General features: G+C 41.4%; 1 protein-coding gene and 1 pseudogene across 1 annotated transcript in view; one reads left to right on the top strand and one right to left on the bottom strand.

The window, feature by feature from the left end:
• Positions 1-5,831, top strand: part of TNPO1 (transportin 1) — a 53,893-nt gene extending 48,062 nt beyond the window's left edge. The window contains exon 25 of the mRNA XM_066614373.1: positions 643-5,831. The gene's annotated coding sequence lies outside the window, so the exon portion shown is untranslated. The remainder of the gene's footprint in view (positions 1-642) is intronic.
• Positions 5,832-14,264: 8,433 nt separating this feature from the next.
• Positions 14,265-14,384, bottom strand: LOC136642279 (5S ribosomal RNA; annotated as a pseudogene).
• Positions 14,385-20,667: the final 6,283 nt, after the last annotated feature.

Genomic DNA, 20,667 nt, shown 5'->3' with positions numbered 1-20,667 from the left:
AGGCAAGTTCTGCACAGTTGCTTCTTGGAGCTTAGCAATCCCAAGGTTTGATGATGATGTCATTGCTGAACATTTAGCCCCTTTGCATCCCCTGCTCTGGAATCTTATATTCCTTATTTCTTTGGTAAGGATCAGTGGTGCAGCCTATTCAGTGATTCTGATTCTTCAGTTTTTTCCTAAGCCTGATAACTGTTGTATTGGTTCGTTTTTGCATATTGCAAAACGAGCGTTCTGGAGCACATTTTTATTAAGGCAAAGCACTGTTTATTTACATTTTTACTCTGCCCTTCCTCCAAGTTGCTAAGGGTGGCATACATGGTTCTTCCCTCCTTTTGTCCTCACAACAATCCTTCAAGGCAGAGAGAGTGTGATTGGCTCAGGGTGACCCAGGAAGCTTTGTGGCTGTGTGGGGACTTGAACCTGGATTTTCCAGATCTAAGTCCAACACCAGAACCACTACACCAAATTGAGTTTACTCCCTCTTCCATTACCAAAAGAAAGCAGATTTGGGGATTTTGTGCCCATTACATTGGCAAGTGTTTCTTGTCCAGTAGTTGGCTCCTCTGCTAAAAGGAGAACAGTGTATATGATTAACACTGTTAAATTAAAAGCTTCTAAATGTGTACATTTTGCTTTTTACAGGTCCTTCAGTCTGGAAGACTGGAAGGGAGCCTCTGCACCCAGGGAAAAAAATGTTACCCTTTACTGGGGGGAAGGGTAAACCAGTAGGGAATACAGTACAATCCCAAGCCTACTGGGAGGGGCGGGAGGGAGGTGTTGCCGTCACTGTATTAAGCCGATGTTGGGAAATGTTTTAACATCTGGAGCTTTTGTGGGTGGAAATCTGTCTCCTGTTACAACTCTGCACTGGATGTGAAGAAGCGCAAAAAAAAAATCTATTTACAAAATAGCACATTCTGCAATATTATGGGGAACTGTACCAAAATGAAAACTCTAAAATTGAACCAAGGGATATGTAAAGAGAAAATGTATTGTGTTTACATGGTAAAGGAAACTGATGAATGGGGATTACAGGCAGTAAAAGGTGTCGTAATAAGAGGTTTCTGCATTGTTTCACCTTGATGGGATTCCTAGGTAATGCATGTTAATGAAGAACTAAACAGATGAAGTTAGTACAGTTAAAATGAAGCTTGCTACCTTTGTTAGGAGCAAGACCTTGCAGTGTACAAATTTAAATAACCCCATAATAAAGTAATAAAGGTTAACTTGAACAAAATGAAGCAACCTGCAAGATGCCAAATGAGTCACTCCTTTTCATTTTGGGGGCGGGGGCGGGGCATTTCAGATGAAAGGTGAATCTTTTTTAATTTTACATTGAAATTTAAAGGTAGTGGATATGATTTGATGGTTGTACTTCATTAGATTTAATTTCTAGAGTAAGACATAATTCTTAACGTGCAGTTTAAGGTTCAGGCATGCATTTTGGATAATAGTGATTGAGCGTATTTTTAGTGGGAAAGTAGCATGCTTGCATCAAAGAGTGAGAGTGGTATACATTTACTTATGTTGCGCCAGTTTTGTGTTGCAGTTTACCAATTCAGTATAGCCCTGCGTTTAAAATTCCTTTAAGATTCTATGGATTTTATTTTTATTAAAAATATAGGTATAAAATACTGTAGTACAATTAGGCCTTGAAATATCTTTTTAGGATCTGTTAGGAGTAAGATTGATATTGTATTGTGTAACCTGCACAATGTGGAAAGCTGATATAGCTGTGCAAAGTATTGCCTCTGTGCTGTCAGTGTGATGTGCTTTCTGCATGGTTATACTACTAGTGATTTTTATCAAATCTTCTAAAAATGAGTTACTTGGTAAGACCTGCTAAAGGCTACATAAATGTTAGTTGGCACGTAAAGACAATTGTAGAAAATTGATGACATGATTGCTACATTTCAGTGTTTATTCCCGCCCAACATATTATCTTCTATAATTTTTTTTCCTGTCCCACAAAGCATGATCTTAAAAAATGCATAAGTGAATGGATGCAAAGCAGGGTATCTACACTGTATCGGCGCATGTTGGTGGCCCTTTGAGTCCTAGAGTGTGCACAAGGTGCAAGTTAAAAAGCTACAGAATGAAAGTTGGTTTGGATCCTCTTCATTTCATTTGTTTTAGCTTTTCTGTTTTTTCCCCTCCACTCACTTGTATTTCTGTGAATAAATCCTTGTTAAGTTAACCTTTTATTTTTTTTATGTGTATTTTCTTATGTACTGTGAATGTGAAAACCTAACTGGTACACTTGATCTTGTGTTACTATAAAAGTGGAAGTTGTGATTAATTTAGATTGCCTAAAGAGTATCCCATGATGATAAAGGAAAATGGAGAGATAATAACTCTGCTGGTCAGAGATGAAGCCACACCTTTCCATTTTCCCTTAAGTGCTGCAAAATTAATCTGTGCAAAAAAAAGAAAAGAAAAGCCATAACAGCCGCCTTATATTTTAGCTTCTCATCTTTGCATTGCAAAAACAAATACTGGATAACCATTTTTGTAAGAACTGACTTTGCATGATCTGGTTATTTTTAAGGTTGTTGAATGATTTTAGCCATTGCACTGAAGTTCAAGCTTGTGTGAGTGTGAATTTATGAAATCTGAGTTCGTTTTTGTTTAATGCATGGGGAGCATGCACACGTCTTATACATTCCTTCTTTCGCTTTGCAAATTTGAGTAGGTTAGACATGCTTGAAAACAACCTTTCTAAATACATGTCCTGTATATAAGCCTATAAAGATTGAAATTAGTGCTACTATGTCATGAAATCTACTGAAACAAAACTGCATGTACGTTCATATTAATTTGCTGTGTCAAAAGCCACAGCTCCTGGCTGAAAACCTATAGTAGCAACTTTTTAATTTAAAAGAAGTAGAAATAAATTCCCAAGAAGTAAATCTTAAAATTTAATAAGCGTGGAACTTGCTTTAGACAAGGGTTTATGTTGATTTCTCTGTAGACAGAGCCAAGCTTTCTATATGGTGTTCTCTTAAACATAAACCCTTTTATTTGTTTAGTCCTTTGTAAACTATTAATTTGCAAATTATTTGCAAATTATTGCACGCAATAGCCACTTGTTACATATATATAATTTTATTACATGGTTTAATATAGAGGGATGTGACTGTTCTACTGTGACTAAGCTGATCAGGCAGAAAAGTACCAAGAAAGCAATATTACAGTTAAAATCACAAATGCTTGTTAATGAGTTCATGCTTCATAACAGACAGAAACCATTTTCATACTGTATAAAGTATAGTACACTTGCAGAAACCACTTGGATTAGCATTTGAGGTAAAGAAAGCTCTGATACAACACTAACAGTTGTAAATCAAATATACTGCATCATGGGATATATATAAAGCATCTTAATTCTTTTCGTGTAGTCTTGACAGTTTTTGAATGTTGACTGAATGTTGATAACTGGTAGACTTGTGAGTTTGTCTTTGTTACATTCCAGTGTTCTCTGCCTCTTGGCATGCTACAAGCACGGCTTACTAAATCTGCTCCTTACACAGTGAATAAAGTGCTTAGTGTGCTAAACTACAGAAATAGCCGCTGCTAAGTGATGTAGATTTTCTACTTGAATATTTTTGTTGTAGGAACCTCAGGAGGTCAGTGTTTACTGTTTTTATATATGCCTTTGTTTTCATGTCCAAGGCCCCTCTGCTTTTGAAGGATTCTAACAGTGAACAAAGCTGCTGATCAACCTAAGTTGGTAACAGAAAGTGTATTTTAAAACATTTTGAATCCATCTCTTTTGCAGTTAAACTTGTCTAATACAGTAAGGTTTTTTAGTAATACAGTTTTTGACTATTAAGGAAAAAAATCTCCTTTACAATCTTTGTTTCATTTCTTTAAGGGAAATAGATAAATTTTGTACATTTTTAGCCTGATTTATTTTCTAAATTGGTATGCAGACATCAGTTACAGTCAGACCTAGATTCTAATGTTGTGCACCCTGATACTTGAAAGTATATTCTGCTTGTTTCAGTGGGATTAACTTCCAAGTGAGTCAGCTGAGGCTTGCGGCCTCAGTTTATTGCCACTTAGAGGTTGCAGTTGTGGCAATGTTCATAGAATAATATGTTTAAAATACATAGCCAATAGGGTTTTTTAAACATAAAAGTTTAGTTTTGTAATAAACACTATTGATACGCACTGTGATAATTCTGAATTTTTATTTAGCATTGGCATGAATTACTTAAGCTACTTAAATACTGTGTAATTAGATTTATACTACTTGTAAGAGGATTTCCAAAGTTGAAACTTCAGTTGCTATTTGGGTAAGGAATATTCATACTAGTTTTATCTCAGGTAAATACTCTTGTACCCTTTTTGTTCAGATAGAGGCTTCTAATATGTCTTAAGTGTACCAGTTTGTCTTTCATATAGGAATTGCCTAATGTCTTAAACTCTCATATCTAAATTTACTTACTGTGAGACAGCAGTGACTTGCTTCAGTATAAGTCGCCTATTTTATTCATATTGAATGTATTAACAGATGTATAAACATGCTTCTTAAGAGAAGAATGCATCTGTGCCTAATAGCACCTAAAATCACCATAAAGAGTGCTTTATATTGTGCAGTACGTTTTTGTTCCAATTTTTAATAAAAAATTATGACTTTGCTTGAATAATTCTGATATATTTTCATGTATAGATGCTTAGACCTTTTAGAGTAGAATGTAGAGTCTAAAGAATAACACAATACAGTCATAGGCAGTTAACTTCAGTGGAGATTATTCTCTGCTGCTGTAAACTACTGAATACCAAGCAGTAATCTCTTAAAGTTACTGTTTATATATGAATTTTATTATTGTGTACTGTGTAAGCATTGGGTTGTCTGGGATACTAAATCTTGATATGATGATAAATAATTGTATACATCTTAATGCAGTTCTATTCAACACTGCACTCAAATTTCAGATACTTGTCAGTTCAGAATGATGTCTGAAGCCAGACTTTGCTCTTTTGTACCTATTTGTCAGAGCAAATTAGTGTTGGGCTCTCCTGAATGAAACATTCACAAGGGCATACGTTATAGCTTTTTTCAGTAGGTGATTGAGCTAAAACAATGCGGGTTACTTAAACACATGTGTGCATGACAGGGAACATTTAGAATTGGTATATTAAACCAATTTTGTTTTGTCCAGCAAAATGATTTGTCCAGCAACCATCATTTGCTGGACAAATGCACTTTTAAGCAAGACAGTGAAATTGGCAAATCAGTTTCAGCACCAGTGGTGTGTTTCCCCACACACCCCCACCTGTCAATTCAGTTCATTTTGAGGACGGAGGCCTCTTCTGAGTGTGCAGCAAAACTAGAAATCCCTAGGAAATGTTTTGAGGGCACTTCTTTTTAAAGCTAAAAGCACTCTTTCTCTCCCCCCCTGATATAATTAGATTTTTTTCCCCTTTATCTCTTATATATCCTAAAATTAACTGTTGGAGTTGGATGCACTAACAATAGCTGAAGTAGCAACATAGCCAGATCTTTCTGCTGACAACTTAGGTTGGATGAGTTTTGCTTGAAAGCTTTAAATTGGATGTCTCTTCTGTATGTGTTAGAATATTCCCTTCAAACATATCCTTCAGCAACTTCTCAAGCTGTGTTTAAACTGATTTTTTTGTCTGCCTCTGCTAACACCACTTCATTTTAAATAGAATATGGTTTTGATTTTTAATAAGCTGCTGAATTCTAAAGAGTTTTTGGGGGCCACCAAATATTTTGGATCATGCAGAGAATATATATTGTAATGTAGTAATTTTGTATTTACATTTGTATGATGTGACGATAGATGTGAATGTTAAATCACTGCTTGATTATGTTAATAAAATTTGTTTAAATATAGATACTGCACTCTGATTCTTAATGGAAAGAGGAGGACCTCATCAAGAATTTTTGTTTTTAACAAGATCACACATTCATGCCTCTCTTTTGTAGTCAGGGAGTTCTGGGGTTTGAAATGAGTAAAACAGCCATATAAGAAGAATATATATATTTAATTCAATACCTGCCTTGGTACTTACAGTTTGTTTTATCAAATTGATGAAATCAGTGTGGGCCATTTAAACATTTATAAACAGTCACACCAGAATAGGAACATGTTTGGCCAGTATAAAATTGAAAATTAGCAATTGAATTAGAACTTGGCATTTAAATCATATTTTTGAGAGAGAAGCAGTCATGATTTGACTTATCACATGTACCTGGGAGTCGGGACCATTGAGGTCAATGAGACTTCAGTCATGCATAGGATTTCACTGTTAATATGTAAGATTTCAGGAAAACTGTAGATGTATACACACAAAGATGCCTAACTTCTAGTACCTGCACTCATCCTAACCCAGTTGTTGTAGCACTGATGTTTAATGGGTTGTCAAAAGGATGCTTTCTTTTCTCTTAGGAATAATATGAGCTGGGTACGTCAAGGCTGAAAATGTTGGCAAAATAGTGGGGCATTGAAGCTTCACCTGAGGGTGTTTACTACTGCATTATTTTTCTATTTAAAGGTCTGTGTGTACTTCTTTCACAAGAAGTTAGCTAGTAGTGAGGTTTTTTCAAAGCTATCTAGGGAGCACCTAGATGTGAACCTGTTTCTCTGTTTCAAGACAAGCTACACCACACAGGCTCTCAAAATGGTCTATAAAGACCTTTAGGATAACTCCATTAAGTTTTGAAAAATACTTTAGTAACCAGTGATGGCATAATATACATTCATAGACTTTGGTTCAATAATTGCTCCAGTATCACAAAATGGAATTTTGTACTGAAATACCAGTGATGGTAAAGCCAGTGTATTGCAGGACTTTCCTAGAAAATAGAGATTATGTGTTTAATGTTAGAGAAATGCATAATATTTATCTGGTAGGTGATTATACAGGAAAAGTAATAGTCCTAATCTAATCTATTTCAGTTATTCTGTTGTGTGGATTCTCAGAATTATGGTCCTTGTTGCTGGGTTGTTAAAAAAATGGAATGTAGATCTTTGTTTTATATGGCTAAATATGAACACACACATCTATGAACCCCTGCTAATTGGGTAAGAGGCACTTTTTCAAGTGGGTGCTCCTTTTTTTAGCAGGGGGAGAGTAACTGGCCCACCTCACCCCAGCACTGTCTGTTCTAGTGGCTGTCTGCTGGTATTCCTTGGCATCTTTTTAGATTGTGAGCCCTTTTGGGACAGGGAGCCATTTAGTTATTTGATTTTTCTCTGTAAACCGCTTTGTGAACGTTCAGTTGAAAAGCGGTATATAAATACTGTTTAATTAATTAATTAATTAATTAATTAATCTAAAAATACTGGGAGAATTGCCTGCAAGACCAAGACCACTTCTAAAATGGACATGTTAAAAGCATATGTTCCCACTTTATCTGAATGTTCCAGTTTTGTATGTTGAATTGTTTAGTAAAATTGACTCTTGCATACCTTTATTGAGTTATTTGGTATGCTGAAAGAAAAACATGAGAGCTGCATCAGATGCATGAAAGCAGATGGAAAATAACTGTTGCAACGACAGTGCTTCAATAAGCACACAGGTTATAATGGAGAAAATAGCTTTGTTGTTTTTTTTAAATCTTGACTCTGCAACATAAAACCCTTTTAATTCAATGTGGTAATCACTCATTAGTGGTATTGTCTATGAAGTCATTTGTCCCTTAATTTTTTTTTATGTGTAGTTATACAATGCGCTAATGAATTAAGGACAGTGTTTTCTGCAATCTTGATTGTATTTGCTGTTTTGTGGGACCAGCATTTGGTTGTTGTTGTTGTTGTTGTTGTTGTTATTATTATTAACAGTATTTATATACCGCTTTTCAACTAAAAGTTCACAAAGCGGTTTACAGAGAAAAATCAAATAACTAAATGGCTCCCTGTCCCAAAAGGGTTCACAATCTAAAAAGATGCAAATGAATACCAGCAGACAGCCACTAGAACAGACAGTGCTGGGGTGAGGTGGGCCAGTTATTCCTTGGCATACAGTCTATCCAAACCATAAACACCTAATTTTGGTGTGTAACTAGAGATCTTGTAAATCACCTTTATAGCTGCATCCCTTGGCATTTATAAATCGGGTAGCAGCCTCTAGGGCAGGGGTCTCCAAATCCCGGCCTGGGGACCAGACGCGGCCCATGGTGAGCCTCAATCCGGCCTGCGGCCAGCCTCTTGTCCCCTGAACGCCTTTGGCCCACTTGGCCGAACATGATTGGAACTGTGCTCTGGTTGCATCTGGAGGGTGTTCTAAGGGCCAGTGAGGTTGAATGAATGAGCCCATTCAATGAGCTTAGATTCACTCATCTAAGTTCCATCTCTAATTTATTTATACAAATTTTATATTTAAATTTTTTTTCTGGCCCACTGCACCGTGCTGGATATTTGATGTGGCCCTCTGGCCAAAAAGTTTGGAGACCCCTGCTCTAGGTTACTGGTTCCCAAGTGGTCTGCAAAGCCTCAGGAAAAAAATTGCCTTTGATCACTTCCATTGTATGGCCAAGCAAGCAAGCTCCCACAGACTACCAGAGAGGGTGGAGACTGCCTGCAGCTACAACCACCTAAGTGTTAACTGTGACTGTGGGCGGTCCGTTCTCTGTCCTTTCTGATAGTCTGTAGGGAAGTGCTGGGGAGATAGACCACCAGAGGGGCCGGAGAAAGATCTCTCACAGTTGCATGTGGTCCATGACAATTCTAATTTTTGCCTCAATAGTTCATGAGCTCCTAAAGGTTGGGAACTATTGCTCTTTGGCAGGGGTGTCCAAAGTTTTTGGCAGGAGGGCCACATCATCTCTGACACTGTGTGTGTGTGTGGGGGGGGGGGGAGAATTAATTTACATTTAAAATTTGAATACATTTACATAAGTATACATAAATGAATATATTAAAGAGGAACTTATATGAATGAATGAAGGTCTTGCAATAGCTCAAGGCCTATAAAAGGCCTTGCACAAAGCAAGGCTGGCCTTTCCTTTGCTGCTGCTACTGCATCACAGATGTGAAACAGCAAGCTGTGGAGGAAGCCCTCATCCCACAGCTCACGTGAGTGGTCGAACAGTTGCCCTCACGCTGACAGCAGTTGCATCAGGACAGTGCGGGCTCCAACAAATCTCCGGAGGGCCAGAGGCACATTGGAGACTGGGGGCTCCCTGAGGGCCGCATTGAGAGACCTTGAGGGCCGCATGTGGCCCCAGGGCCGGGGTTTGGGCACCTCTGCTCTGGCCTCTAAAAGATTTGAGAACCACTGGACTAGTGCAGCTTTCAGCAGCATGCACATTTTATTGGGATGTAAATAGAAGGTTTTTTTGTTTTTTTAATAATGTTACTTCTCAGGCTACATCTTTCTCAGTGCTGTATTTGATGTTGTGTGATACTTGCCCTTACAACCTTGTAACCTAGCATCTAAAATCATGTGGCATATACTCAGTGACTTTGATTCTCAATCTGTTATAACTGACACAGAAGTTTTACACTGGTCATTCAGGTGTTTACTCTCAACCGTCAGCAAGAGAAGTACAACCATCTTGGAATTTGGAAAGATGAAGAAAGGTGTAGGAATACTCACTACTGTAAACCAAAGAAGGCCTGTTTTCTAGTAGCTCCATATGGACAAAACCACCCAGATCCACATTGCAGTCCTGTTGAGGAGGAGGAGGAGGAGATCATTCCACTGTGGAACTACTGAAGTAGATTTTCTGATGCCATTCCAGCATGCACAATAAGGTTAAAAAAAAGTTGACTGTTTATACCTCTTATGAGATGGGGAGCCTGGTGCAGTCAAAGGGGCTCAACTTGCTGCATTGTTCATAACAGCATAAGAACAGCCCCACTGGATCAGGCCATAGGACCATCTAGTCCAGCTTCCTGTATCTCACAGGGGCCCACCAAATGCCCCAGGGAGTACACCAGATAACAAGAGACCTGCATGCTGGTGCCCTCCCCTGCATCTGGCATTCTGACATAACCCATTTCTAAAATCAGGAGGTTGCACATACACAGGTTGCTTGTAACCCGTAATGGATTTTTCCCAAGGCCTTCTGGATAAAAGGGGAAGAAAAGATACTTTCAGGAAGAATCCTTTTTTATTTCTGGAATGAGCTGCCAAAAAGCACGGCCTAGGCACATCCTAGAAGTGTTCTTGGGAGAAAGCAGTGGTTTCAGCACTAGTTTCTGGTGGCTATTCCAGATTGCTGGGACTGAGCTCTGAACTGAGTTGTTCATGTGTCCATATAGGCCCTCTGGCACTGCTGCCGCCACCACTGCTTTGGGATTCAAGGGTCTAACTACGTAAATTGATCTGAAATGGCCATTGGCTGCTGTCTGACCCAGCTGATCCCTGAAGCCATCTCTGCTGCTGAGAGTTCTCGCTCATCTCTGTTTACCTTTCACTCATCAGTTCTGACATCTGAAATGGGAGAACTTTTGACAAATCCCCTCAAGGTGGTTACATTGGTGTCAGTGTGAACTACAGATTAAAAAGATGGTTTAAAATAAGGATTAAAAAATTTTTAAAAAAGGATTAAAAAATTCTTATTTGTACCCTGCAGTATAGTGGTAAATTCCAACATGCATCATGGTTCTATATCCATACCTCAGTCTGTCACAAAAAGTCAGCTTTTAAATTTGAGTGTTTTTGCTTTTGCCACCCATTTCTGTTTTTGAAATTTATTAACCTACATCTTTACATGATGTATATTTTATTCTAAACTTTTGGGAGTGGACCACAATCATAAAACTAACGTATAGAAATTGAAGGGTGGGATTTTAAAAAATCCCAAGGAAAAGATTGAGTGCAGTCCAATGCCTGTTTCACTAAGTAAATTCTGCTTCTGCTCCCTGTGTTGCCTGGGGCCCCTCATCCAATGAAATTAAATAAGCAAGCCCCATTCTCAGTGAGGGGCATAATCTAAGTAGGATTATCTTCTTCCATTCGGCTGTCAATTTGTCCCTTCCCCAATCTATCCATTTGCACCCTCCCTTTTCCAGTATTTATATCTGAGATATAAAGAAGGAAATAGAGTTAAACCATGTATAGGGTTGTGCTGACATTTAGAATATTGTATTCTGTGCTTCCTCTCCTGAAAGAAAGGTACTCAAGGTGACTCAACTAGTTCTGGCAGTTGGACCAGAATTCTTTTTCAGCTAGGGAGAGGAAGTGAGCCTCCTGCCAACACACCATGCTCTGGCTGATGGTGGGGACCAGGTTGACTTCGCCTTTCCATGGTATTAATTGTGAGAGACCAGGGATGCAACCTCCCATGGTTAATCACATTGCAGTGGAGAAACCATGTGAAACCCTGAGTTTCTCATGAGTTTGTTTGAGGAAGGCTGGGATGAAATACTTTTGAAGATGCAACATTGATAAGTTACTGGTCTTATAAGGAGTGATTGGTGTGGTGGGGAATGTACAATGTGATGGTGGAATGGAATTCCAGAACAAGAAGTCAGAGTGGAAAAAAATCCAACAGTGTGTCATTGTCCAAAGATGAAAACTAGGATAGTTTTGGAAAATAGGTACAGCATCACCTGCAAGACACTAGATGGCAGTGTATTGTCTAGGAGGCAGATGACACAGAGCCCAACCCTCTGCATGTCTACTCAGAAGTAAGTCCCATTAGAATCAATGGGGCTTACAGGAAAGTGTGGCTGTCAGAGCTACCCTATCTTGAACTTTTACTTTGTCCTTTTTGACCTGTGCAGATGTACCCCTTTCTAGCTTCCTTCCTCCCCACCATCCAAAAACACAGATTGCTTTCCATGCGCTCAGATGACATGCAGCTGGTCAATCAGGCTGTGAGATCTCTTACACCCATACAAAGGGAATAGCCCTGGGATTCCCTGTTCCAAATCTAGGACCTGTACAACCAACAGAGATGTACATGCTTGTGAGAAAAGGAAGAGGGGGACAGAGAGGAAAAGGAAATGGGGAGGGGAGGTGGGTGTTGAATTTGAACACTGGACAGGGAGAAGCAGAGGTTGGCTTATCATTGGGTAAGGGAGCAGCATTTGGCATCCTGTCTCAGGCACTGGGTGATCTTGGGCTGCCCTGCTAGCTGCTCATTAAGTCACGCCAGGCTTGCAGACCAGAATGGTCAGACTGAAGCCAGCCCAATGTGGAGTTTTAGACAGTCCAAGGCTCATGGCTCAGCTCTTTGTTAGTATTCAGCAGTTCCAAAGGCTAATCTGCCCATTTCTCACTTTTCCTGAGGTTCTCTCCATGAAGTCCCTCTTGCTTTCCTCTGTCTTCGCTACCAGGGGAATTCCTATTTGTCCTCTTTACCTTCTTTCTCCCTCAGGGTTGTACGTACTGTTCAACCTTTCTCCTTCCCAGGGCCTTGTAACTGTCTCTTGTACGCTGTTAAATTTCTCCTCTTACTCTCTCTCGGCTTCTCCCCTTCTCACCCATCTTTCCTCTCCCTTTTGAATCCGACTGCCACCACACACAATCCTTGTTCTCCACAAATCACCTTCAGCTGTCAGCATTCCAGGTCCCAAAGCAATGACATCACTGCTGACCACAACCTTGGGAACCTGCAGCCATACATCCTGTCTGTTCCAGCAATGTGGCCACCAACCTGGGGTATATATGGAAGACAGGATAGCAGCAATTGCATTGGAGTCAGAGAGCAGAGTTTGGTTAAAAGGAGGAGATAAAGGAAGTGAGAGGAGAAGACAAGTAAGTACTCCATGGAAAAGCAGAAGAAACATAAGAAGGAGAGGCCAACTAATAACCATGGGAGAGCACCAGTGTCAACAGAAGTCTGGGGCAAAAATAGTCAAGAATACAGAAAGGGGTGAAGTAGGAGTCACGGGCAGTATGTAAATAACAACTGCTTGCTTCTTATATGTGGTTGGTAGTGTGAATGTTGTTTTAGAATGGGGGAGGAGCAGGTTCACTTTGTAAAGTAATAAAAATAAAAATGTATGGAGGGCATAAGAAGATAGTACATTTTTCGGAGACTTGGAAGTATCTTCTTTACAAGTGTTTGCAAGGAATGAACGTTCATTCTCAAGATACAGTTCAGTAGTCCCTTCAGTATTACTATGGCATGTAAAGAATGCAGCTTAGTGAGCAAGATTTTTTCAGCTTGACTGAAACCAATTATTAAATCTAGAGCAAACCATTCAGTCACTCAATCACTATTATGCTTGTTTTTAACTTCACATTTGATTTTAATCTCAAAAATGCCTCGATAGATTTTTGAAAAAGCCTAATACAGCCAAAGCCAATACATTCCTTAAGTGTATATATCTACACTTATTCAGTTTTCCTCTTTGGTAAAGTTTTTCTAACCCAATTTCACTGATCATTTTTGCTAAGTTATGGGAAGGCAGGAGGTAGAAGTATGCCCCCCTACTGCAGAACTTACATTTATTTTATGGGGGGTTGGGCTAGTTCTAAAAACTCAGGAAACCAGATAAAATTAGACTTGAGTTAGTTCCATCCTACAGTTGTTCAGCAGAATTCTCCATCCATTTTGTCCATCCAGTACAACATCTGCTCTAACAGAAAACATGTGAAACATTTGGTGCCCCAAAGTGGAACCTGAATATTTGAGAGCTTGTGATGTGTAAGAACATAAGAACAGCCCCACTGGATCAGGCCATAGGCCCATCTAGTCCAGCTTCCTGTATCTCACAGCAGCCCACCAAAATGCCCCAGGGAGCACACCAGATAACAAGAGACCTCATCCTGGTGCCCTCCCTTGCATCTGACATAGCCCATTTCTAAAATCAGGAGGTTGCACATACACATCATGGCTTGTACCCTGTAATGGATTTTTCCTCCAGAAACTTGTCCAATCCCCTTTTAAAGGCGTCCAGGCCAGATGCTGTCACCACATCCTGTGGCAAGGAGTTCCACAGACCAACCACACGCTGAGTAAAGAAATATTTTCTCTTGTCTGTTCTAACTCTCCCAACACTCAATTTTAGTGGATGTCCCCTGGTTCTGGTGTTATGTGAGAGTGTAAAGAGCATCTCCCTATCCACTCTGTCCATCCCCTGCATAATTTTGTATGTCTCAATCATGTCCCCCCTCAGGCGTCTCTTTGTCTCAGGCATCTGGAACATCTTGTTTCATATGGAGTAGGACAGAATGGGAGGGGGGACTTCTTAAGTACAATGAGAGACTTTTTCCTCATTGCAGAGCCAATGTGGCTTCCAGGTTTTCTGAGGAGCTGCGGGCAATGAAATAGCTTAGCAGACATGTTGAGCCATGGTTGGCAACCTTCAGTCTTGAAAGACTATGGTATAAGCCTACAGCACCCAGTATTCCCAGGCGGTCTCCCATCCAAGTACTAACCAGGCCTGACCCTGCTTAGCTTCCCAGATCAGATGAGATTGGGCATGTGCAGGGTAACAGTTGCTGTTGAGCCATGGTGGTGAAAAAACTCACTGAGTTCAATGAAATTCAGGCTGGAACTTATGCTAGAGCCTGTGACAGCAGCAAAGGGTTTTTCATGATTGGTCCAGTGGAGAATCATTCTGTAGAACAATTCTGAGTTGTCTAGAATCATCTCAGTTTGTTTCCTCAGGTAGGTAGTCTGAGAATGTGTGACCACCCGCCTACCTGATTGGCCCTTTCCCAACTTATCAGATCTGTGGGTGGTGGGTAGGTTGGCAGAGCAAATGGGGAAATTGTTAGATAATCTCTAATGGAGGAAGTGGTGCCAGTGGCATTCATGATATATCCTCTTCTGAAGAAACTCTCCCTGGATCTCATTCTGTTGGGCAGTTATAGGCCAGTCTCCAACCTCCTGTTCCTGGGCATGGGTGAGCAGGTGACAGCATCTCAGCTCCAGAGGGTTCTGGATGACATGGATTATCTGGTCCTTTTAAATCCGGTTTCAGGTCAGGCTTGAGGACTGAAAGTACTGTGGTCATCCCCAGCTAGACCTTTCAGCAGCATCCAGTGCAATCAACCATGGTGGATGTCTGTGAACATCCATCTGGGATGTTTGGCCAGGCTGGGCCTGCCAAGCACTGTTTTGCAGTGGTTCTGGTCTTTGCTAGCCAACAGATCCCAGATGAAATTACTGGGAACTCCAGTTCAGCACCCTGGCCTTTGGTGTATGGAGTGCCACACAGTCCCATCCTGTCACCCACATTGCTTAAGCCATTTTTGCCCAACATTGCATATACAGAACAGGGATCAAATGTGTGCACATGTGGGCTGGACAGAAAAGGGTTAATATTTATCTGACATCAATGGGAGAGATCATCTGATGGTTTGCGGTTGGGTGTCATCAATATGTGGATGTTACCTTGTTCTACCTTTATTTAGTTACTTACTTAGGCTACAATCCTATCCACACTTTCCTGGGAGTAAACCCCATTGACTATAATGGGACTTCATTCTGAGCAGAAATACATAGGATTGGGCTCTTACTTACAGTATTTTTTACTCCATCTTTCTCTCCAAGGGAACCTTTCTTTGCCATCTAATACTGGGGATGCAGTTGAAATTCTGGAAGGCTATCTGAAAGTAATGAAGATCTGGATGTGGGTGAACAAGCTGAGATTAAATCTAGACAAAACAGAGATCTTCTTGATATGATGTTGGAATACATGATACAGATACATGATGCAGGTGTTGGCCTGTTCTGAATGCAGTTGCATTCCCTTTGTAGGTACAGGTCTACAACTTCAGAGGTCATTCTGGTCTCCTTGTTGCTCCTGGATACCCAGGTAGCAGCGGTGGCCAGGAAGGCCAGCTTAGGGCTCAATCCTAACCAATTTTCCAGCACTGACATAGCTGTACCAATGTGGCGTGCACTGCATCCTACAGTGGGGAGGCAGACAAGGGAGCATCCTCAAGGTAAAGGCATGTTACCTTTTCTTGGGGCTGCATTGCAGCTAGATCAGTGCTGGAAAATTGGTTAGGATTATGCCCTTAGGCACAACTGTGCCCATATCTAAGCAGATTGGACCTAACCATTGTGATCCATGGCTTGGTGACATCAGAACTTGACTACAGTAGTCAAGTCATGGATCATTCTACATGGGTTGCCCTTGAAGATGGCCGAGAAATCACATTTATTTTTCACATTTTTATGCCACTCTTCCTCCAAAGACCTCAGGGTGGTGCACATAGTTTCTTCTCTCTTTCTGTCATCACAACAGCTTTGTGAGGTAGATTACGCTGAGTTACAGTGGGTCACCCAAGGTCACCCAGGAAGATTAATGGCTGAACAAGGATTTGAACCCAGATCTTCCAGGTCTAAGTCCAACACCAGAACCACTACATCCTAGCTAGATTTAGTGCATAATGTAGTGACCTGTGTAGTCTTGGGGCTCAGGCAACTTGACTTAGCCAACTCACTTTTCTTGCACCTACATTGGCTGCCAAATTGAATTGCTTTCCACGCCCAATTTAATGTGTCAGTTCTGACCTTTAAAGCCCTATCATCTTGAGACCAGTATATTTGAGGAACTGATTTCTCCTGTGTGAACAGATCTGCTCTTTAATGTTCCTGCTACATGTACTACCTCTAGGAGATGTCAGATTCACTATAATGAGGAGCAGGTCCTCCTCTGTGGTGGTGCCTTTATTGTGGCACTCCCTTTCAATGAGAGTAAGAGCTACCTACTCCCACTTAGCTTTCCAGCTAGGTCTGAAGACTTTCCTTTTTCACCTGGCTGTCCCTTAGTTGCCTTTGGGTTTTCTGGTTGTATTCTGTATAATTTTTAATGTTTCTATTGTACTATTCTTAATGACTGTTTATGATGATTACGCTTTATATTTTGTTGCTATATTTTGTGTTTTACTGTTTTTTTCCTCTATTTTATGTCACCTTAAGTGCTATGTATTCAGAGGAAAAGGTGTATAGACATCTAAATAAATACTATAAAATAAATATATTGAGCAGGAGGTCTGGCTCAGTTGGCAGAGCTGCCGCCTTGTATGCCTGAAGATCTGAGGCTGCCGGTTCGAAACAACCGGAAGTACCCGAGAACTGACGACACGCTGATATACTGAAGAGCTGACCCTCGGTGGCAGAGAGGAGTTGCCGCCAAGTGGAGCATGGGAGGCAAAGGGTCAGAGAGAGGCCAGACCGGGAAGCAATCCAGCTGGAGCGAGGAGTTCTATGAAAGACTAGAACTATTCAATTGTAAAAATCCCTACTGGGGTTTAGAACAGCCTGTCTATGTAAACAGCCTTGGATTAAAGCCTAAGGAAAAATCTGACGACCAAAGAAAGGTGCGGTATATAAATACCTGTATAAATAAATAAATAAATAAATGACAGTTATTCTAAGTCTGTGCATTTCTAAAACAAGAGCAGGAAGTTACTGCTTCCCCCCATCTCTGCACTGAGATATAGGCCACAATCCTAACCCAACTTTTCAGCACTGACATAATGGCAATGCAAGGTAAGCGAACAAACATTGCCTTAACTTTGAGGAGGTCCCCATTACTGCCCCCCATCTGCAGCATGCAGCATGTGCCCCACTGCCACAGCTATGCCAGTGCTGGAAAGTTGGTTAGGATTGCGCCCATAGCTTCTTATGAGGTTGAAGAAATGTAGTAGATGACAAGCCTTCTGAACCTTCAAGAGCTGTATTTAGAAGAGGTCATTTCCCCAAGATGAAACTTCTCAACCTCTTTTGCTTTCATCCATATAAGGCAGCTTTATGTGTTTATCTGCTTGTATATGTATTTCTTTGAGTCATGGCATTCAAAACTGGTCCTGATGCACACATTTTAGATATATGGAAGGCTTTGGCCCAGTTTATTTTGAAACTGACTTCACAAATTAAGAACAATTTAGTTTGTGTTATCTGTTTTTGAACTGAAAATTTTTAATAAATAAAGTATAAAAAACAAACAAGCACCACCCAAATGATTTTCTGCTGGTGCTGGTTATCAAAGAGGTGGGGTGTGTTTGTATGCATGTGCCCAGTGACTTTCATACTGAACAGTATTTACAGTTACTTTCTTCTATGAACTTGCTAAACAACTTCTGGAAGAAGATATCAAGAGGTATTCCACCCAGGCTGTTTCAGCTTCCAAGAGCTCCCAGCCCTGACATGTGTCAGCATAACCTCAACAGCACCATCTGTGCTTAACTGACAATGTGTTGTATCAAATGCTTTGTTTGAGAATGGAGTACATGTGAGTGGATGCAGCCTTTGGCTGGGCAGTTTTACCACACATTGTTTTTTTTGAGGACACTAACACCCTCCTCCCAGTGTAGAAGTTGACTAGTTTCTCATATGGGAGACCCCACAGTGACCATAACAAAGAAAAACAGACTGTTGTCCTTGGAGTGCTCATGTGTGTAGTCAGTCCTGAATCCACTTTTGTAGTGACGTGAGATGTTCCACTTATTTCTGGCTGGTGTATATGGTGCAATATATACCATATCTATCAGATGTGCATGTATTTTCCAAGCATTGTGGAACAGGCAATGAGGATGTAATGTTTAACAAGTAATTTCTTTATTTTTCGCATTTTTACATAGCTCTTCCTCCAAGGGGCTCAGGATGGTGTACATAGTCCCGCTCTTCTTTTTGGTCCTCACAACAACTTCACACAAGAGGTAGGTGAGGTTGAGAGATAGTGACTGGCCCAAGGTCACCCAGGATGCTTCATGGCTGAGCAGGGAATTGAACTTGGGTGTTCCAGTCCAACTTCTGAACCACTGTTCCGTCCTGACTAATAATGGCTTTATTATTATTATTTATCAGATTTGAAATTAAAATGCAGTCAACATAGATGGGTAGTACCCACATGAGCAAAAGTTATTTGGGGCTACTTAATATTTTTTAGAAGTGTAAAGGGTTCCCGAGACCAAAAGGTGTGAGAACTGCTGGTGTAAATCATGCCCAATCCAGCCTCCTTCTCTGTGGTTGGAGTCTCACATTTTGGGGGTGCTTCACACAGTGGCTGCAAAAGAACTGAGCACAAGGGTCTGCTGGCCTCACCGAGGCATGCATAGATAGTTGCGCTGTTGGAGAGGAGAGGAGTCTGGGTCAGTTGCCAGGTGGCAAACCTAGAACAGCATTTCTCACTGTTTGTCCCTCACCATACCACTTCGCATGGTCTACTTATTGGATGTATCACTGGAAGTAACTGGTGCTGATGTCATCATCAGTTATTTGGAGGGCACCAGGGCACAGGTTGTGTCTGTTGTCTTGTGTGTTCCCTGGGGCATTTGGTGGACCACTGTGAGATACAGGAAGCTGAACTAGATGGGCCCTTGGCCTGATCCAGCGGGGCTCCTTATGTTCTGGGTTGGGAGGCCAGATGTGATGTGACAAACACCAGTAAGAGGCTCAGGATGGATGGGAGGGCTTTTTTGAGCATGTGTAATACACACAATGTAGCTCTGCCCACCATACCAAGCCTCCTACCAAGGTTTGTTGTATTGTGTCACTGGTCTCACTGTTGGGTGGCAGGTGTCCAGGGGGAGTGGCATACAAATGGGGGCTGGGAGGCCGTGGGCGCCAAGCTGCAGGGGGTGACAGAGGCCGCCTCCCAATTTTTAAATTCTTGGTATTATCGTGTTATATGTCATTTGATGTGTAACTTCTGAAGAATGCAATGAAACAAACCATGTTGAAATCTCTATTCTATCAAATGTTATAGCCAAAAAACCAGAAAAGGAAAACTCAACTGCCTTATGTGACAAAAAGTGAATTACACTGGGAGTAAAGAGCTTGTTGCAAGCATTCCAAATGTATTCTTCATAAATGTATGTATGTATCTTTTGCCTTTCTTCTAAACTACAACAAAACTGCATGATAGACCACCAGCCCACTGCATATTACCTTGAAGGACCTTCCTTCCCTGTTTTGTTCTGGGTTATGATTTCTAATTTTCACTACATATGTGAAAGCTCACATAAAAATTTAATAAAAGAAAATGTTCACTATCTGTGCTTCTTCTCTGGCCGTTATTATTACTTGTTTCCTATCATGACTCTTACTGAAAATAATTTTGCCATGGGAAGGGCGCCAAAAATGTATGGGTGCAAAATGACCTTCATACACCACTGGTGTGGGGTCCTGTGCGTACCACCAGACACCACCTCATGTCCCACTGGTGGTACCTGTACTGCTGGTTGAGAAACACTGCCCTAGAAGATCAGGGATGTGCGGTGGGTAGGGAGGCAGGTGGGAGCATATGGCTTGTGAGTGCTTGGGTGCCTCACATGGTGGCAGTGCTTTTCGAAGGACTCTGGTGGGGAGGCTCTGCCTCACCTGTGTGTGGGTTGTGGTTACTTCTGTGTTTCACAGGGCGGTGAGGCTTTTCAAAGAACTCTGGTGGGGAGGCTCTGGCTCACCTGTGTGTGGGTTGTGAGTACTTGTGCGCCTCACGTGGTGGTGATGCTTTTCGAAGGACTCTGGTGGGGAGGCTCTGCCTCACCTGTGTGTGGGTACTTGTGTGTCTCACACAGAGGCGGTGCTTTTCGAAGGACACCGGTGCGGAGGCTCTGCCTCACCTGCCTCGCCGCCCAGCACACTCTCCCAGGCGCCCACACACCCCAGTAGCTGCACCAATGACTCCATAAGAGGAACCTGCTAGGAGGCGCTTCAGAACCCCCCCACTGCTGCCCCGCCTCTTTGCGCCTGCGCAGTCCGCCCTTTCTCCGGGAGGGGAGCGTTGCTGCGTCTCGGCCGTGTCAAGCAGCGGCGCATGCGCGGTGGGCGCC

Source organism: Tiliqua scincoides, chromosome 2, assembly GCF_035046505.1.
Source record: "Tiliqua scincoides isolate rTilSci1 chromosome 2, rTilSci1.hap2, whole genome shotgun sequence".
NCBI lineage: Eukaryota > Metazoa > Chordata > Lepidosauria > Squamata > Scincidae > Tiliqua > Tiliqua scincoides.
The sequence above is the reverse complement of the archived record's forward strand: the minus strand, read 5'-3'. Positions and strand labels throughout refer to the sequence as shown.